The sequence below is a fragment of the Triturus cristatus genome, unplaced genomic scaffold (assembly GCF_964204655.1).
Source record: "Triturus cristatus unplaced genomic scaffold, aTriCri1.1 SCAFFOLD_118, whole genome shotgun sequence".
NCBI classification, from domain to species: Eukaryota; Metazoa; Chordata; class Amphibia; order Caudata; family Salamandridae; genus Triturus; species Triturus cristatus.
The window spans coordinates 900,567-916,062 of record NW_028187322.1 but is presented as its reverse complement, the minus strand read 5'-3'; the positions used below and the strand labels follow the sequence as shown (position 1 = coordinate 916,062).

General features: G+C 48.8%; 1 protein-coding gene and 1 pseudogene across 1 annotated transcript in view; one reads left to right on the top strand and one right to left on the bottom strand.

Annotated features, from left to right (window-relative positions):
* LOC146771963 (proline-rich protein 5-like) overlaps window positions 1–15,496 on the bottom strand; it is a 393,650-nt gene that overhangs the window by 141,512 nt on the left and 236,642 nt on the right. The gene's annotated exons all lie outside the window — the stretch shown is intronic.
* The window catches only part of LOC146771964 (olfactomedin-like protein 2A), a 247,437-nt pseudogene that overhangs the window by 216,530 nt on the left and 15,411 nt on the right, over window positions 1–15,496 (top strand).

The following is a 15,496-nucleotide window of genomic DNA, read 5'->3' as shown; positions in this document are numbered from 1 at the left end:
CTGGTTGAGCGGGATTTTTGGCGAAGATTTGCGGCTCCCTCCGGCCCGCCACACAAACAGCGGCCCCCAGCAACGTGAACACCAAAGACGGACAGTCCTCAGGGCAGCAGGTAGACAAGGGCTTCCCGAGCCAGCGCTCCTGGGAACGGCAAGGTGGACGGAGAGGCGCTGCAGGGATCGGCTGACAGCAGTGGGGCCGGCGGCTGCGGACCCCCAACAGCAGAAGACTGAGGCAAGGCCTGGCACCGGCCGAGACCACCGACAGCAGGAGAAGCAGCCGACCCGAGAGTTGAGCCTTCTGGGCGGTGGCTGTGTCACAATTAGCAGGAGCCGGGATGTGACGAGAAGCAGCTATTCGAGCAGACTGCTACAGGAAAAGATGTTGAGGCCAGGACAGTAGTGCAGGGGAAAAGGACACTGAGTTCGGCCGGCTGGCACCCCCCCCCCCAGCTCTGGCTGGATATCCTGTAAGACGAGAGCTGCCAGACAGAGGTCTGAAATAGGAGCTCTGCAGGCAAAATGGGGCTGGCCCTGAGTGGAGATGCCTGAAAATCAAGCAGATTAAGTAGGGAGGTCCAATACTGGGAGGCCCCCTGCCCTCACCCCAGACAGGGGTGCTGAAAAAAAGAATACATAATGAAACAAGCATTGGCATCGTCAATAGGTCTCGCCTTTGGGACCTTATAAGTGTTTAGCCATGCAACAGTTGCATAGCTAAATACTTATAAGGTTCCAAAAGCGAGACCTATTGGCTATGCCAAGCGGCCATGCGGCAGCGAAAGTGAAAGTAACCTCGGTCAAGCGCGGCGCGCGTGCCCGCGCACATGCACTGTAGCTCTAGGCTGGCCTGGTAGCACTTTTTGGAGCCCTCACAAAATGTCTCGCCAGACCAGCGCATGCGCTGGGTCAGGCGAGACCTAAAACAAGCATTGGCATAGCCAATAGGTCTTGCCTTTGGGACCTTATAAGTGTTTAGCCATGCAACAGTTACATAACTAAATACTTATAAGGTCCAAAAAGCGAGACCTATTGGCTATGCAAAGCGGCCGTGTGGCCGCGAAAGTGATCGTGATCAAACATCAAAGCGGCCGTGGCCCTCCTGCAGAAAGTGAGCCCACGTTGGAGAAGCCAGAGCGCACAGCACGTCCAGTGGCAGCATACAACCTATGAATAATGGAATATGACGTGAAACCCCACTCGATGGCTGGCACAGGGACTCGGGCACGTGGAGCTTGTGACAGTGGTTGCCCTACTGTATAAATTAAAGGTGCGGCTGCCGGGATTGTGACGCCCAGGAGATCTCTCTGGCCATTAAATGGGGAAGGCTACCCGTGGTCCCGCGCACAAAGGAGAGACAGACCGTGGTCCCAACATGGGCAAAGACAGAGCAGCTCATTCCCTGGTGTGCAATACCATTACTCAATGCACCACCCCCAGACAGCCTCCACATAGGCTGACAAGGCAGACCAGCCCGGTGGAGGTGGGGGGCTCCTGGCGGCCATAGAAGGATCTTGCACAGCTTTAGAGCACCAGATCGAAACAGTCTCCATTGATGTAAACCACCTGAGGGCAGATTTATGCAAAGTTTCCGACAAGGTGGTAACTACAGAATCTAACATTGAGGCGCTGCAGGGGGAGGTAACGGCGCTGAAACTGCAGGTGGCCACAATGTCTGCCACAATGGCTGAACTAGGCAGGAGGGCAGAAGGCCGCTCTCGCTGCAGCAATTTCAGGGTGCTGGGTTTTACTGAAAGGGCAGAGGGTAGATCCACCAAACAGTTACTGGAGGACTGGATCCTGAAGGTCTTGAAACCGAAAGGCCTCTCAGAAGTATTAATCATTAAAAGAGCGCACAGAGCCCTGGTTCCGCCACCACCGCTGGGGGTCCTCCCGAGAGCGATCATCGCAAAAACCCTTAACTACAGGGATGGGGACGACATCTTGAGAGCAGCGCGGGAGCAGGAAGCACCGCGGTTTGAGAAGTGCTGCATCAACATTTATCCGGATTACACATAATTGGTCCAGGAACAACGCTAATACTTCTTGGCCATTAAGCGAAACCTTAGAGCGATGGGGCTCCAGTATATGTAATTATACCCTGCCAAATTGAAGGTACTGTACAAGGATAAAGCCCATTTCTTTGAAAAACCGAAGGAGGTCTGGGAGTGGCTTGAGATCAGTGACCCCGACAGCACACCGGTGGGGGGCCACGCTGGATGAGGAGCATGGAGTGTGTGTGGAAATTTAGCTCGCAAACTGAACATTATCTGCGCCATCTTGCCCCTCCCCAGCACCACGCGCAGCGAATGCACAGCCGCCATTTTAGGCACCCCACTCTCTCCCCGCTCACTCTCGACCGCCAGCGCTTTCCCCTGGCGCTGCAAGCATCCCCCGCGCGCCGGCCACCCCCGCTCTCTCATACAGGCCATAAACCCTCTCCTTCTGCGCGACCCTGCTACGGAACCACTTCCAACCGACAACCCATACATGGTCATGCCTCTCCTTTGATAACCCCCTTCCTCTGCGCCCCATTGTCTGAACTGGTCCCAGGCCATCACCTAGCCCTGCGGATGCAGTTTACGGCCCCTACTGTAAGGGAAACACCCCACATCAAAGGGATTACAGTAGATCAAAGCCCCTACCCCCTGAGACCCGGCCAGTTGCACACACCCCCGGGAATTAGCGGAATTCCCTGCTGCGCGATAGCCATCTCCCACTGCGGGTAGGGTGGGAACTTCTACTGTATCTATGTGTGGGATCGGATCTGAGCCGGGGCTTCAGGGGATGTTCTTTCAGGCATCAAGGGAATCTCAAGAATGTACTATATGTAATAAAGCAATAAACCAGTGTATAAGAGACCAGGTCTCAGAGATGCAGTTAGAGCACCTCGTGACGATACCTTGCTGTCTGATCTGATGTGTTCTGCTCCGACGGAATAAAACTTTGTTTCCTGCCTTCCAGTCTCCGGCGCCTGCCTCTTGCATTGGTAAATTATCGAGTGGTATAAGGGGCGATTACCGCCGGGCAAATACTTGAAAGGTTATCGACTGAAACTGCCGCTACCATTTAACATGTGCACCGTCGGAGATCCCCTGTGAACAGGTCTCCTGAGACTCCTGAGAGAATCCACATCGCGGAGGACAGAACGATGCGGCTGTCTGACCCGGGGTCCTGTGGGTGGATACTATGAAAAGATCCGGCGGGGACCCAGCCTCGAGGGCGCCAATCCCCTACAGCTGCACAAGAACTGGCACATAGAGAAAAGCATAGTCTGGTGAGGAGGGGGGTTCTTATGAGACGAGATACGGTGTGGTGTCTAAAAAAGTGATTATTATGGTTTGCAGCAGCCCTTTGCCAGACTATATTAATTTAAAATGGACCTAGCAGTTAGTGTGACTTGTCTTCATCTCTCTACCATTTTGCACAAGCTTCATCCAGTAGTGAGTGACTTGTCAAGGATTGTATCCAAGAAGAATGCATTATGTGGTGTCGTAAATGAGAAAAGAGTAAGTTTAAAGCAACGTGTCTGACCATAATTGGTTCCTAAAAAAAACAATATGTTACTTGTAACTGCGTGTACTCATTTTGTCATTAGTCTTTGTTTGGAGGCAGTGGATAGACACAGGAGGTTGTTCTGTGTAAGGGTTTACTTATTCATCAATCATTTATTGAAGTTTTCTAAACAAAAACTGTCAGTTTGAAGAGAGAGTGATTGTTTATAGTTATTAGTAGGTTAAAACTCAAAATTAATTTAAAATTAATTTTCCCTCTGCCTTTTATTTATATGTTTTGAAAACCTACAAGCTGCACTTAAACACGCACTTTGTACTTGTAGTCCTTGCTTAGGAGAAGCAAAGTCAAGCTCTCGTATGCAACGACAAAGTCCATGTATACGCACCGATTCAGGTTTTCAAAACCATAAATAAAAGGAACTGTCATTTACAAAGCCAATAGCTCAAACTCTAGCAAATACGAGACCTATTGCATTACAAATGCTTGATTGATTGGCAGCTAAGCAAGAATTGTACTTTTCTACTCCCAAGTCTGTCGTCAGTTTCAAAGAATCATTGAGTCACTCTCGTTCTCCTGCCCGTGCCGGTCCTCTCCTTCACCCGTAGAGGTGACCAGAGCAAGTGCGGATGTCTCAGCCACCAAGTGACTGGAACTCTCCCCAGCTCTGTTACTGTTTACTCACCATGGTAATGGAGGGTCATAAATCTGTAGAAGTACAAGCCCGTGCGTGTATTATGTGATGTGTGTGTGTGATGTTTGTGTATGTAGGATTGCTTATACGTGGACACTTTGACAAATGTGCATGTGGTGTCGGGCACTCTACACAAGTCTATGTTTAATTGTGTCAGTGACAGAATGTCAGACGCTATGCATATGTGTGAAGAGTACCCGATTGTGCGTCAAAGTGTCACTGGTCTTGTGACTATTTCAGCTGCGTGCCGAGTGCCAAGCCTGTGATTCATCAAAACCCCAGCCAAAAAGCACTATTCTCGTTCGGTGCCAGTTTTAGGACAGCTGCACTTTCATGGGGCTGTGAGAGAGCCTTTGAATCTTTGCTAGACGTTTTCCTAGTATCTGTGCCATTTTAGAGTTCCCTGCCATCGTTCCAGACCCATAGCTCAGTGTTTGGCAGGATTGCCAGAGTAACTAGGAAATGTATCATTTCTAGGACTTTGTGACATAATGATGGCCTGCACATTAATTTTGAAATGGCTGATTACACGGCAGGGGTTTAGAATGTCCAGCACACTTTTATTTTAATCTATTCTCATTTTTTACCAGAATAAAAGCCGATGCCTGCAGAGCCCAGCTATAGTCTTCCTTTACAGTTGCTGCCCTTTGTTTAATGCAACATCGTTTTTGAACTGAAGGACAACAAAAGGAGAAAACAATAACCTATTTCCACCTGAATCATTTTGAAGCCAGATAAAAGTCCACCAAGGATGACAGGGGGCACACCGCTTATTACCACAGCAAGGAGTAGCCCCAGAGGTCAAGCAGGCAGGCCCACCCTCTCAAAAATTCCACATAATTACACTCAAAAACAGAATCCCACTCCACATAATTACAATACATTCAATTCCAGATAATTAGTATCCACATAATTACAATCCACAAATCCACTACACACCACACAGTTCCACTCCACACAATTACACAACTAACTAATCTGATCCTACCCACATAATTCCACAGCACACCACATACATACACTCCATAACATAAGTAAAAAACATTGCGATTTACAATGCTAATAGCTCCAACTCCAACAAATGCGAGACCTATTGCATTTCCATTGCTTGTTTTATTTTCTCGCTTCTAACTCTTGGGCCACTCAACACCCCCGACAATGTTTCCAACACACCGACAATTAAGATAGCAGGTGGAAGTGGCTCCACCTTTGTTTTTTGCCCACGCGCCCTTTGTGCTTAAGCCAGCTGCATACCTGCCAAGTTACAAAATAACTTCAGTGGGAGAAGTGGGCAAGGTTTTCCCACCGACCGTGTGATTTTGGCCCCTCACTGGGTGATCATGTGAAGGGAGCGAAGTCGTGTGACACACGGTGGTACCTTGTCAGTTGGCAAGTATGCAGCTGTGCGTGTAAAGTTTTCGTTATCTGGGTGGGAAGACTTGATGGGTGGTGTTCAAATAAACATTACAAGCTACAAGCAAACTCGACACAGAACTATAGTTTAGTTGCTTACAGCTATCTGAAACGATGTGCCAGTGTCTAAGTGAGGATTTGGGGACCCTGCGCGAGTAATATTTTGTACCTCCCTGCTTGGAACTATTTTGAATGTATTTTTATAACCAGTTTTTGGCAATATACGCAGGGCACAAGTCCTAAAAAAAGAAGTGGGGGGACGCTGTCACCGGAAGTGACGAGAAGTGGGGGGACGCTGTCACCGGAAGTGACGTCACAACAGGAATCTCATGGGTATCCATATGCCTTTAGATGAAAGGTGGTCTGCACCCTACCTCGCGGAGGCTGCGTTTAATCCCCCCGCAGTGAATGCAGGTAGACAGACGTTCTGAATAAGCTCTGATCTCGCTCCAGAGAGGCCAAAGAGTGAAGTCCAGCTTTTGGGCAGGGGGGACGGCATCCACCCGTTAAAACCTGGTAAAATAAGTGGGGGGACGCCGTCCACCCGCGTGGTACCCCGACTCGAGCCCTTATATACGATAGCATAATGCCAACAATAGTGTTCACTTTCAGAAACCGTATTGCTCAAACGGTACTTGGAAAAGCCCTGAACATCCTTAATGTTGCCGTGTTCGCCATCGTGCGGACACTTGTAGGCGTCAAATGCTGCAAATCAGGGACACTACATGGTGTTATACTGCAGGTGTACGCGAGCGGTCGGACCCCGCCTTTATGTATCCCCCTCTGAATATCGGGAAACCTTTCTGCAAAACCCTAAACTCAGTTGAAACTTGGAGCCTTCGGAATGGCAGGTGCAGCATATTAACGCATGCTCCTTCATGAAGGGAGAGCATCTGTACTTTCACGCACCGATTTCGTGACCATGCTTCGATCACTGTATTTGCATGGAATGTTTGATGTTTTTAAGTTGGATGTTTGGAACATCTCCAGGTTGTAGTGCAAAAAGACACCGGTTTGATATTTGATATGAAGTCCATTTACGGCGTAACTTCACAATTTGCGCCTCCATGTTTTAAAATGCGTTCCAGCCAAGGCTTCCTAGCCCTTTTAGGTCTCGCCTGCGATGCAGCGCATGCGCTGCTTCGCCTTCGCTAGATCTATTGTCATTGCTTTTGTGTCTGGCTTATGTGGAAGCGGGGTTGGTGTCCGCCCATGTCGGCATTAGGCCCCGCCCACCAGGACTGGAGATTTCTCTTGCACACGGCATCTCTTCCAGACACGCGTACCGGAGGCTGCTTCTCCATGTTCACTTCTGGACGGCGTCTCACGTCTCTTCCGCCTTGTTCAATGCATTCCTCTGCCTGCCTGTCTCTCCCATAGATTAACCCTTTCTGCCTTTCAATGCACATTGTCTCTTTAGAGGTCATCTCTCTTCTTCTATCAAAGCTTACATCCCGGTTTCTCCTCAATCCCCGTCAGTCTCCAGTACCTGTCTCCTCTTCAGCCATTCCTTGCCTCTCTCCGATGCCTGCCTCCTCTCCTCGCATTCTGTATCCACCGGGTGCCTGCACCTCACAGCCGCCCTGTCCTGCCTGCTCTCCCCACATTCTGTGTCCACCAGGTGCCCGCACCTCGCGCCCACCCTGTCCTGCCTGCCTCCTCTCCTCGCATTCTGTGTCCACCGGGTGCCCGCACCTCATGCCCGCCCTGTCCAGGCCCCTGGCCTCAGCTCTGCATGTTTTGTTTATGCATGCGAGCCCGCAAAGCGCATGGAAGCGGCTCTATGTGGACACATGGACGCCCTTCCCATGTTCTCTTCTGTCAGTCGCCAACCTCTCCACCCAGCGCCTACGTACCTCTCCACCCAGCGCTTCTGTACCTCTCCACCCAGCGCCTCTGTACCTTCTGTACGCTCTCCACCTAGCGCCTCTGTACCCTCTCCACCCAGCGCCTCTGTACCCTCTCCACCCAGCGCCTCTGTACCCTCTCCACCCTGCGCCTCTGTACCTCTCCTGGACTTTGCCTCTGCCTTTCTCTAACATTTGCATCTCTCCCACCGCTATCTCCTTTCCTCCACCGCCCGCTACTCAGTCATCTGCGCTGACCCCCTCTCAAGCACCTGTCCCCGGACCCATAAATGACTCTCCCATCCAGGACGGGAAGTGATGCCAGCATCAGAATACTTTGTTGTGTCAGCGCCTTGAAGAGAGCCCATACAATATTACACATTTCATAACCTACCACAATAAGTTGCATGTCTCTCCGCTGCCCAAACGTCCAATCGCAACTATAAACAACCAGTGTTAAAGGGCAGCGCTTCGTCTTCGCCGACGAATCGGCAACTGGCCAGAGAGTTAGTTACAATAACACCGCACAGGCACCATACAAGATATAGAAAGCAATGCTTTAGGAACTCAGTGCTACTAAGGTCCTCTGGTGATGCTTCTGGACAGAAGTGCAGCACCATCAGCAACAAGCATTTGCAATGCAACAGGTCTCGCATTTACGCGAGTTTAAGCTATTGGCATTGTAAATGACAATGCCTTTTATTTAAGTTTTAAAAACCAAAACATAAATTTACAATGCCAATAGCTAAAACTCGTGTGAATGCGAGACCTATTGCATTGCAAATGCTTGTCTTAATTTTAGTCATGCTGTACATCATGGCTATAAAAACATTGACAAATCCAATAGCTCTCGCATAGGCTAGACCAACTGGCTTTGCCAATTCTTGGTATTTTAATGTTTCTTAAGAGGATACTACAGCTCTTCAGCCAGTGTTTACGGGTCTCTTGCTAGCCTCTCATTTCATCTGCAGTGCGTCTCATCCCACATGACCACCTCCTCTAAAGCAGGAGACCATTGTGGAATGCTGTCATCCACAGTGTATCATTGTTTTATCATTCCAAGATGGCCAACATGTTGGTTCTATATCTTGTGGACATGGTGGAACTTTAAAACAATGATTGACTACTTATATCTCTGCAAGACTGATACCCGCTGCCATGTTTAGATTTGTTATTGAAAGCATATGCGTGATGAACTTTAATGGCAGAAGAATGTTTTCTTTTATCTACTTGTATTCTTTTAACTTATTGTGCATATGTTGTTGAGTGCGTTTTATTGCGATTGTATGAGAGGAAGATGCACGAATGAGTCAGTGGACGAATCTATGAATGCATTAAAGAGGAGTGACAGAGTGTATGTATGACTTATTGAGTGTCATAACGCATCAATGCCACCAAAGGCAGTTTCGTTCATAAGCCAGACCTGTTGGCATTGTCAATGCTTGTTTCAAAATGCAAACTGGTGACGGTGCACATACACTAAGAGAAGGGGACATACTGCTTATGATTCATGCGTGCGCAGTTCAGCCAAAATAAAACCTATTCAGCAGTTTTCTGTCCCACCAGAAAGTGGAGAGGATTAACTAGGAGTAACATGGTAACCACGATAGGTAACGTTTAGTGCCAGATTTATAATCAATTATTCTCCATTTAACAGAAGATTACACGTCTACATTTACGGAAATCTCCATGACCCCGGCCAGTGCATTTCCGTGGACTGAGAAAATCACACCGGACACCCCTCCTGCAAGAGGTGAACGCACCAGCTCCACCTTTGACAGAGGATCTCCCCACGAAGGGGATGACCATGGCAAACGACCCAACATGGTGAGTGCTCCTCTAAAGATTTGTGAAAGTGCGTGTAATCTACAAGTTTGCATACAAAGAGCCAGAACTAGTCTGCACTTGAAGCGAGCGTAACTGGAAGGCCAGTCTGAGGGGAGTTACACATACATGTATGTAGTTACCAGCCCAATAACAATGCCTTGAATATGAAGCAGACATCGCATAATGTCTTCAAAAACTAGACCCCAGATTTACTAAATGTCAGACAGTGCAGCGCTGTGTGAACATATACAGAGCTGCAGTAAAAGAATGGCACTACCATAGTTACAGTGTCTTGAGCCCATTATGCCACCGGCTCTGCTCCTGCAATTATTTTTGTTTTAGGCAATATTAATACTCAAGGAACATCCTCCAGAAACAATGTCTGCTTGATGAGAGCTACCCAAGGGTAAGCCACATAAAATGCAAATTTTCGTAAATTACACCTTACTTGTGGGGCTTGCAGACAATATTCTGCTTCACCATTCTTTGCATATGATCTTATTTGGCACTAGAATTTCATGCAAAGCCAGGTCATTTAGTTCACTAGATCTGGGGCCGTATTATTGAAAGGGCACACTGTAAACAGGTGGGCCGGGTGCAAACAGGGACAGTGCACCCTATTACAATGAATGTGTGCTCCCACGCAGCCACAAACTATCACTATCTTCGGGGCAGCACATTCAGTGGAATAATGAGTGGCTGCTTTAAAGGCACTCTGTGTTTCACAGTGCAGGCAGTGTTACCTGCACTTTAAAGGAGGGAGAGAGATATGCCTAGGATGTTTGGAGAGTCCATGGGACACCTTCTACCACTTCAGAGTGCTGCCTTCAGGAAGTGCACTGGCAGTGTGCCACACTGAGAGCACCTTCTAAGGGCCTGCTTGCATCTGCGCCCGTATCTATGATAAGGCACAGAGCCAGAGGCAAAGTGAGTTCCTCATTTGCAAGGGGCCACACCCCAATTCAAATGAGGGAAACACACTCTTATGATAGTGCGGATGCAACATGTACAATATCAGTTTTACATAAGGGGTGCCCAAGCCTCTGTGGCCCTTTTTGTAATACAATTGTGCCCCAGTGGCACACACTGCGGGTGCACACGCCTTTTGTGCCCCTGTGGAACAATGTGTAATACAGCCCTTAGCTTTGCATGAAATCGTTTGCTGCCTCATTACACCCTCTTTTTAGGTCCTCACTGAGACAAGGAATATGCTGTTGCTTGCAAGACATTACGTAAACTAAAAAGCCCTTGGATCCGCCCATTGCTAACCATTTATTGGCTCCATTGTCACTTTTATTTGCTGGCTCATGGTTGGTCAGTGTGTCCTATGTCTCTTTCCATGCCTTACTATGCCAAATTCTGGTTGCTACTTTTTAGGTCGAACCTGAGCCAGCGCGCATGCGCTGCTCTGCCAAGCTTCTTGTAAGCACTATAAACTACTCCGTGTGGGTCTGACTCCCCCCACACATAGGGTTGGCTTTTGCGTGTGTCTTTCAGTAATGAAAGTACGCAAATGGCTAAAGGTGGGTGCATGTCCCACCTTCTTTTTTAATGTTCCCTACCCACAGCGTTTTGCTCTCGGGAGCCAGCAGGGGCGCGCACTCCTCGTCGGTCAGGATACCGTGCTTTCTCTTTCGCTTGTTAATGTTTTACGAAAATGACCTCGGCGCACGCTTAGAGAGCTTGCATTTTCCAGCAAAGATAAAGTATTTCTGTTGATTATTAGGTGCTGCTGTTGAGCACCAGAAACCACCAGCTCATATTCAGCACTGCACTTTTCCTATGTTTAAAACACCACTACATAATATAAAAGCACGGTAACCTACATTCAATATTTGTTTTACTATTGAAAGACAGCGCACAACCCGTGTAAATATGAAGGGAATGTGCTTTAAAGGACAAAACGTCTGGCTCCAGTCGCACTCCCAATGCTTAATTCGTAACCTTACAACTGCCGGGGCTTTTATTAGGCAGCAGCTTCAGACAACATACTTCTTTTTTTAGCCTGCCTAACAGGCAGCACACAACTTGTGTTAATGGGAAGTTAATGTGCTTTCAAGGGCAAAACTTCTAACTGTAGGAGTTCGGAAACCAGGTTCCATTCTCACATGTTGCTCAATATTGTGTGATTTTGGATAAAGCATTTAATTTCCGTACACACAGTAAAAATACAGGTGTCCTGGACAGCAGATAAACTATTTCTGTTGAAGTTCTCAAATGCGAGACCTACTGGCTATGCCAATGCTTGGTGATTAATGTCCTTCTGCTGCTATCACTGGGACTGAGATAATTTTTCTTTCTTTCTTCTCCTTGATGCCTGTTACCCATCCCCAGTCCTGCTTCTCGGTATGTGTACCAACAACCGATCCACCACCCAACATCCCCCTGCCGGCACCCCACCACCCTACCAATACCACTATGACCACCACCCTACCACCACCACCACTCTACCACCACCATCACCATGCCACCACCATGATCCCCACCAACATACAACCACCACCCTACCACCACTCTAACTACCACCACCCTAACCACCACGCTATTATAACCACCACCACTCTACCCTAAAACCACTACTCTACCAAAACCTCATTACCCTACCACCACCTGACACCACTCTACCACCACCCTTCCACTACCCTTCCACTACCCTACCATCACCACACCTCCAACCTAACACCATCACCCTAACCTTCATCACCCTAATCACCACCACTACACCCCCACTACTCTTACCACCATCACCACGCTACCACCACAACCAACAACCTATCCACCAACCTACCTGAACCTCCACCACCCTAACCATCACCATCCTACCCTAACAACCAACACCCTAACAACCACCTCCACCTTAACTATAACCCTACCACCACACCACCATCCTATCATCACCCTTCTACCACCTCCCTAAACACCACAACCCTCTTAACCACCACCACCAACCTAACCACCACCACCAACCTAATCACCGCCACAATGACCACACTAACCTCCACCACTACACCCTAACCCCTCCAACAACCACCACCACACTAACCACAATCACCCTTAACATCACTCTCACCACCATCACTCAGACCACCACCCTAACGACCACCACCACCATCACCACCACCAATCTCCCACCCTCATCACCCAACCAACATCCTAACTACCAATATGCTAACCAGCCTATGAGCACCCTACCACCACAACCCCAGCACTACCATTACCACCCCTACCACCACAATAACCACCTTAATCCGTATAGGCTTCATTCAGCTGATACGATCACGAAGTTATGTGGACCCTGATTAGTGTTTGGTAGACGGGTGACGCAGTCACAAAGGAGACAGATACTTCATACAAGTCCATTACATCCTATATCCCATGGAACTTGTAATAAGGCGGAAGGGAAATATATCTTCTAAACTCTAAATCATACCCTACATCACTAGATCAAGATTTAGGTTCATTGTTAAGATTGTTCTCCCCATAGGTGCACATGAAAATATTTGAATATTATAGCACCGTACTTAGGCCCAAAGATGCTCCTTACAATTGAAGATAATAGCAGCCATTTTAGTGAAAGTAATCATGGTGCAGGATTACAATGAAAGCCTTCATATTAAAATTGAGTTATTTCTCCAACTGCTTCTCCACCGTCAACAGATGGGGGTGGACTGGGAATAAGATCAATACACTTCTTTAATTGTAATTGTACTCTAGTGATTTTTTTTGCATTGTATACATTATTAACCCCCTCAACCTTAATTAAACCATAACTGAAGATTTTTCAAGTAAACCTTGGTGTGCTTTTCAATAGACCCTGGCGTTAAGGAGGATCAATGTAGGAATGAATCTCGATAGTCTCACACATTAATTAAACATTATTGGGGCATAAGAAGGATGTTGGTGTAGGAGAGTAGGGTCTGCTATCCTATGGTCACCCCAAAGTTTTGCTTTTGCTTCAATGGTTTTATGACTTAGTGTGGCTGTGGGCCTGCTAATCAGACCCCCAGCCCTGCTGCTCTCTCCCTAAATTAATGCCAATGCACACTAGGTGCATTATCAATTGGAACTGGTTCACCTTATTGGACCCTGTAACAGTGTACCCCACGTACCCAGGGCATAGGTGTATCCCAGGCCTACCAGGGGCTGCAGCATGTATTATGCCACCCCTGGCCTGGCCTCACTATTTGACACAACTGGCTGATCACTCAGCTGGGGTAAGTTGGTGTAATCACCTCTTACTTAGATATAGTATATCTATGTCTAACCTATATGGACACATGGTAATCTATCAGTCACTCCTATGGCAGGCCTTAACAATCCTGGAGGCAGAGTGTTTGGTTTCATGTGAGATGGTGCTCTGGCATGAGCTGAGCCTGTCTGCAGCTTTCGGAACAACGTCCTTTAGCTGTTTCATGATATTGCCATACCATATACTCTTAAGTGCATTATGTACCTTGCGGTCAAATGCTACCTTTGGTTTGGCTTTATCAAAACATGTCGAGTAAGGTGTCATACGATTTGGAATACTACCCCCTCGCCAATTCTGGCGACGGGGGTAGCATTCCACCCTTCTAGAGGGGCACGACATGTACCTAACCTGAAACCCGGGTAAAGTTAGACAGAGCCTCAGCATCACAAAATGGATGCTGCCACCACAGACACAAGTCTGCCCTCCTGCTGCTGGGAGTCCTTCCAGCTTGGGAGGTGTGGACAAAGGGTTTCCTGTCAGGGGAGGTGCTTGCACCACCCCAGACAGGATTTTGGGTAGTGAGTTAGAGAGGGCTGAATAGATTGAGACATGCCTGTGGCACACAAGGTGTCCCTGTGCATATGCCAGTTCAAACCGGAGCTGGGGCTCTCCAGCCCCAGTCCTGGCGCGAAAATGGACAAAGGAAAGGGGGTGTAACTACCCCCCATCCTGAGGACGGACCTAGCAGGTAATCCGGCCCCTAGATTTGGAATAAGAGTAGGAGCTGTGTCCCAAGACTTCGGATCATCCTGAAACTCGACTTTAATAAGAAGAACTACTGGACTTCGACGTTCTGCTGCACAGAAGACTGAAGAGAATCTCCCTTGTGGCCAAGGAGTGACCACCCTGTGAATACAGGCACCATCCAGCAACTCAACGACTGCTTTGCCGCCGTCTCCCGCCGGAGAACGAGCCCAGGGCCCGACAAGACCCAGACATCTCTGAGCCAGATCCACAGTCCCTGCAAAGAAGAGACCCGTGGAGGCACCAAGAGACGTGGGACCGGCCAGCTTGAAACGTCCACGACAAGCTGACTGCGCAGCACCTGAGGCATCCTCAACGCTGTGCTTTGGGCCCTGAGAAGCCCCAACACCGAGCAGCATTTGCACCAAAGACCAGCCCTCCAGCATCCACGAGATCTGCGTGGGGCCCTTTTGCTTTTTGCCCCTCGACGCGTCATCCCGGTTACTGGCCCGTTGGCTAGTGGCCATCTTGGCGACGAAAACTACAACTAACACCACTGGTCTGGTTGCTCCAGACTGGCCCTTGCTCCTGTGAAAAGGAGCAGCCCCTCTGACCTTGCTGGCCAGAGCACCAAGCTTTCCTCGATTCCTGCGTGGCTTGCATTAGCCAAGGCCTGTTTGCTCTGATCAAGAAGCCGACACCGCCATCAGCTAGAGCCTTCGTGGGACAGCTTGTGAGTGACTCCTGGACGTCGTCGACCTCTTCACTTCCACGTGGCTGCAGAGACAAGCTTCCTTTCTTCACCTCTTGGCACCCGACATCGCCTGGTTCCTTCCTGGTTCCACGCTGGTCACTGGCTAGTGACTTTGAACACTGTCCCCTCTGCCTACAGGTCGTCTACTCTTCAGATCCATCCTTGGAGCCACCCGAACTCTCCCTGCCTGGCCGCCTGCTGCATCTTCATCCTCAGGCTCCATAGACCTGCACGACGAAACCCGACGCACTTTGACCCCTATGCACCCGCTTCCTGTGGGTGAGATAACGCTGGCACTCCGGTGCTCCTGGGTAGAGAAACATCTCTAGTGTCTAGGTTTCAAGTTGTTAGGTTCTGGTCCATCCGGAAGACTCCTTTTCCTTTAACTTTGTGACGTTAACGCACCCATTGAAATCAATAGGGGCACGCGTGTAACTTCTAACACTGCACACGCATCCTATGGGCCTCCTGGTCACTAACTACCGTTAGCTCCTTGTCATCCCAGCGATTCCCTAGGC